This window comes from Centroberyx gerrardi, chromosome 1 (genome assembly GCF_048128805.1).
Source record: "Centroberyx gerrardi isolate f3 chromosome 1, fCenGer3.hap1.cur.20231027, whole genome shotgun sequence".
Lineage (NCBI taxonomy): Eukaryota > Metazoa > Chordata > Actinopteri > Beryciformes > Berycidae > Centroberyx > Centroberyx gerrardi.
The window spans coordinates 30,260,501-30,266,500 of NC_135997.1; positions in this window are offsets into that span (position 1 = coordinate 30,260,501).

Here is a 6,000-nt window from a genome sequence, read left to right on the forward strand (position 1 = left end):
CAACAATCATATGTGACTCACAATTTTTCCCAAATGGAGAAAAAACAAGCCATTATTATAGATACCTGGGGAATACGGCAACATGAACCACAGGAGTTCCAACAATTCATTGCAACACTAAATTCCCATCAATCAAGGTCAAATGAGACCAACGCACAAAGCATTGACTTTTTAGACACAACAACCTATAAGGATCCAAACTTTACGGCAACAGACAATTCTGTGGTCTTCAAGAAGACCGACACACATGCCCTCCCATAGAAGTATAGCTTCCATCCCAAACATACATTCAAAGGCTTAATCAAATCCCAACTGCTCTGTTTTGACAGAATCTGCACACAGGAAGGCGATCGAAACAGGCCACTCAAACATCTGCACTCGAGACACGGATACTCTGGTGGCTTTCTACAAAAAGTAAAGGATTACTTCCAAACAAAACCTCACAGGAAATAATCTCAGGAGAAAAAGGAAGGGAGACTAATAGCACTAATTACAACATACTCAAAATTTTGCATGGCCATCAACCGGAAATACAAACATAACCTTCAAAAAGCTGCAGAAAAGGAAATCCTCCTAATATCCACATACAAAAAGAACAAAAACGTACAGGACATACTGGTAAGGATCATGGAACAAGACGGAGTACCATTACAAATATCACAAATGCCTCGTTCCCTGGCAGGAACAATTCTTCTGGCAAAACACAAACTGTATTTGTAATCACCTGTGCAAAATGCAATAGTAGCCATGTGAGTGAAACCAAAAACTCAGTCAGAACAGGCACCCACCCCAACCCCCTATAACACTAGACAGATATGGGAGGAGGATATTTAAATAGACTAAACTAAAATCAGGCTGATTGTCACCACACAATCACCATTGTGAGCCAATAGTGCCATAAATTAAGGTTATAGTGTGTAGCACTTCTCTTGATGGCCACCACACCGCCATTGCATAACTTCCAGATCACCGTGCTGACGTTGCAAGTAGACTGCCCATATTACAGCGCCAACCTCCCACAGTTGAAGACCATGTAACTGGTGGTGGTTGTTCCCAGGGTCCTAGTGACAATGGCCCTCATTTTGTAAATTCAGAGCCTCTCTGAGAGTTTGCGGATAGATAGCAAGGCTGAAGCAAAGTTCTCTAATGTTATGAAATCATTTGAGTCATACAGCATTGACTGCTCTTTAAATGACATGGTTGAAAATTTCAATACCTTGTCATCTGCTTTAAATACTGTTGCTCCACTAAAGGTTAAGAAGAGGTCGACTGACAGAATCTCCCCATGGTTAAACAATAACAGTGTTAATGAGATTAAGAGAATCTGTCGAGCAGCTGAAAGAAAATGGAGGAAAACCAGGCTCACAGTTCACTGTAATATATACAAAGAAGCCATGACTGTCTATAACAGAGCAATACGTCTAGCAAGAAAGGATTACTTTTCTAAGATTATTACAGAGAATGCTGGAAACGCTAGAATATTATTCTCCACTATTGACCAGCTACTCAACACTGCCCCCACCCGTCCGCAGTCCTCTGCATCAAATTGTGAAGAACTTGCATTGTTCTTCAATAACAAAATAACTTCAATTAGAACCAGCATTGCTGCTGATGTAAACAGATGACCTCAGCAAACCCTGTAAAAAAGATGTAACCATGGGAAAATTTACTTGTATTACATTAACTGAGCTTTGCAAGACTGTCACCGAGTGTAACTCCTCCACCTCATGTATTGACCCTGTACCTACAGCATTTGTACACAATGGCGAAACATCTACAGATGTTGTTGAAGATGAGCTTTTGCAGGATAGACAGCAACATTGTATGTTTCAGGACACGTGTCTCATGCCAGTTGACATCGGTCAGGAAGCGCTGGATCAGTATTTTGATGATATATTGAATGTGGCGCCAGCAGAAGGGAATAGTCCTGTTAAATTGCTTTCTGATCATGCAAACGAAGCTAAATGTTTCCCAGACAGCACAGCGTGACCTGCTAGCTTGTGTTTGTCAGCTTGGTGTCCCTACTTGGTTTTGTTCATCTTCTTCCGCTGATATGCGGTGGACAAATCTTCTTTATAGTATTTTGAAACAGGAAGGTAGAACAGAGACAGTTGAAGACTTAGAGTGGGCAGACAGGTGTGACCTGTTGCGTCGCAATCCTGTCACTGCGGCAAGAAGGTTTGATTTTCGGTGGCATTGTTTTTTGAGGGAGGTACTTATGTCTCCATGGCATCCAATTGGCAAAATAAAGGACTACTTTTATTGGGTGGAATTTCAGCAAGGTGGTCCACCTCATGTCCATTGCCTGTTTTGGATCGAGAATGCCCCGCTGATTGATTAAAAACACAGATGAAGAGGTAATTCAATTCATTGATGAATATGTAACATGTGAATTACCATCACAAGATGACACATTATTGGACATTGTCACATCTGTGCAGCAGCATTCAAAAACTTGTGAAAAGAAAAACACTGTTTGTCGTTTCAATTTTCCCAGGCCAGCATCCGCTCGAACATTTATGTTGTGGCAAAAGCGATGAAGATTGCACAAAATGTGTAAGTGTCAGGTAGATGAGACAGATAATTTGGCACCGTGTGCATGTGTAAATCAGGGTCAGAAAGATTCTAATAAAATGAAAAGAGAGCAGGCAGCAGACATTATGACAGCAATCAAGAAGGCTCTTTCAGATGAGAACAGTAGCTATGATAGTGTGGAACATTTGTTTAAAAGTTTAGGCATAAATCAAGCAACTTTTGAGGCTGCATATAAACGCCTTGGGTGCAATACACATGTGTTGAAAAGGCAGGCTAATGAGGTTTGGGTACATCAGTATAGCAAGCCACTGTTAAAATGTTGGAATGCAAATATGGACATCCAGTATGTTGTTGATGCATATGCATGTGTAGTGTACATCATTTCTTATATTTCAAAGGCGGAAAGGGAGATGGGATTGATGTTAGGGAATGCCCAAAGAGAAGCATCTAAAGACGGAAATGTTAGTGCAAAAGATGCATTGAAAAATCTAGGCAGTGTTTATCTACATAACAGATGTGTGTGTGCTCAAGAAGCTGTGTATAGGTTAACAAATATGCATCTGAAGGAATGTTCGAGGAAAGTTGTATTTGTACCAACAGGAGACAATGTAGTTAAAATGAGTTTGCCTTTAAATGTGTTGAGGCAAAAGGCAACATCACATCTTCTTACCACAGAAGACATGTGGATGTCTAGTTTTGTTGATCGTTATAAGAATAGGCCAAATGATAGTGCTTTTAATGACATGTGTATGGCAACATTTGCATCTGAATATCGTGTTTTGAGTAAAAATGAAAAATCCCAGACCCGGATTAAATTAAAGGATGATTGTGGTTATGTTACTAAAAGAACACTAACACAACCTGCAGTTGTTCGTTCTGTGCGCTTTTCTGAGACAAAAAAATCTGGAATCATTTTATCAAAGTATTATGCAGTTGTTTCTGTCATATTGTGTAGATATGCCGCTAAAACCTCCAAACTGTGAAACATTTGAACAGTTTTACAAGAATGGCCATGTGAGGTTTAGTGATTTACCACAAAAGTGGTAAACGACCTACTCCTCGCCTCAGATTCCGACTCTTCTTCTGTTCTTATCCTACTTGATTTGAGTGCGGCATTCGATACAGTCGATCATAATATTCTCTTAAACCGCCTAGCGAGCTATGTTGGCATCCGCAACTCTGCGCTTTCCTGGCTAAATTCCTACCTATCTGATAGAACGCATTGTGTCTCACATAAAAATACTATATCTGATTACTCTAAAGTTAACTTTGGCGTACCACAGGGCTCTGTGCTCGGACCTTTGCTTTTCTCCATTTACATGCTACCTCTTGGTGAAATTTTCCGCAGTTATGGTACTAAATTTCACTGTTAGGCGGACGATACTCAAATTTACATACCAATTAGACCTGACGACCGTTCACAACTTACAAACCTAGAATTATGCCTAATCGCTGTCACAAAACTTCTTGCGACTAAATGCCAACAAAACTGAGATGCTAGTTGTTGGCCCAAAAACCCAACTACCTCTTGTTGCAGACCTTACTCTAAACTTTGGGGATTGCTTAATTACCCAGAGTCCCACAGTTAAAAACCTTGGCGGTACTTTCGACTCAGCTCTCTCATTCGATGCTCACATTAAGGAAATCACTAAGATGGCATTCTTCCACCTTCGCAATATCTCGAAAATTCACTCCCTGCTAAATACGACGGATGCTGAAACCTTAATACACGCTTTTGTTTCATCAAGACTCGATTATTGTAATGTCTTACTCTCTGGCCTACCTAACTGCAGTATTAAAAAAAAAAAAAAAAAAACTACAACTGGTGCAAAATGCTGCTGCCAGAATACTAACCAGAACTAGAAAATTTGACCACATTACTCCAATCCTAACCTCCCTTCACTGGCTCCCAATTCAAGCCAGATCTGACTTTAAGGTGCTTCTGTTAGCTTATAAATCGTTACATGGGCTTGCACCATCGTATCTATCCGACCTCATCATCCCTTATATTCCACCTCGTGCCCTCCGATCGCAGGACGCTGGCTACCTTATTGTCCCTAGAATCAAGAAAAAAAATCAGCAGGCAGTAGAGCGTTCTCCTACCGAGCTCTCTATCTCTGGAACCAGCTACCTCTTACAGTCAGGGAAGCTAATTCTGTCAAAATCTTCAAATCTAGACTCAAAACCTATCTTTTCTCACAACCATACGACCTACCTTAGCACCATTGGCCTGGCTCGACACAGTCTATTCTATTACCCTAGCCTAGACAGTATTTATATAGAAATTTGCCGTTGGGAACATAGCATAGCGCCGCCTCCTGGTTACACTGTGTCTAATCACTTTCTATCTGCTGTCTGTATGAGCGTGTCTGGGTTTTGGGCTGCTTCTGCACAGCTCTGTGTGTGGCTGGTTTCTCCACCCTTTCTCAGATTCCTCAGACCCTGATGGTCTTCGGGGCTGGCCTTAGTCCCATCCCTGACGCTGCTCCCACCTGGATCTCTCTCTCTCCGTCTGTCTTCTCTCCCCTTCCCCAGACTCCGGTCCAGTGTTCCACCTGCCAGTGGACAGGTGTTGCGCCGGCCTTGGTCCTGCTCCCACCCTACGCGTCTCCCGTGTGTTCTGTTGCTGCTGTTTTCTCCCCCTCCTCTCTCCCCTTTTCAGACTTCAGTGCAGCGGTCGTCTGCCTCGGTCCCATCCCTGATGCTGCTCCCTCCCATCGTGTCTCTGACCCTGTGTGTTCTATTGCAGCTGTTCTCTCCCCTTCGTCTGTACATGTGTGTACGCTGCTTCCTCTCTCTCCTCTGACTCCAGGTCAGTGCTGGGTGCTGCCCTCGCTCTTCGTCAATGCTGGCCTTGCTCTTCCTTTCCGCTGTTCCCACCTGGACGCTGAATTACGACTACTGTCCTCGCTGCTTTAGTGCTGGCCTCAGCCCCCTCTCATCGCCGCATGCAGCTTCTCCACCCTTTTTGTCTCTCTCTTTTTTCTCCTGTCATCATTGTTGCCCATGACTCTGTCAATGTTTCGCCCCGGCACCTATTGCACGCTAAGCCATCCCGGGGGGGGATCCCTATTTGCCTCAGCCCGACCAAGGTTTCTTCCAAGTTTTCCTACTAAGGTTTTTCCTGGGAGTCTTTCCTTGTGTGCATTTAGGGTCTAAGGCTGGGGTGCCGGGTAGGTTAGGCTATGTAGAATAGGTAGATTGTTTGTCTTGCTAAATCTGCTCCTGCCTACCTTGTGTTTTTCGCTGTTTGTCCTACATAATTTTGTTCACCACTGATTGTGTTTAGTTAGATCTAGCTAGACACATTCTCTGTAAAGTCCTCTGAGACATGCTTGTGATAAAGGGCTATATAAATAAACTTGACGGATCAAGACATTCGGTCAAGTCAGTTGTCGATTTGAATAGAAGCAAGTTTGAAACTGAAGCGGATGAATTGGATAATATCCAAAATGCAATTGATAC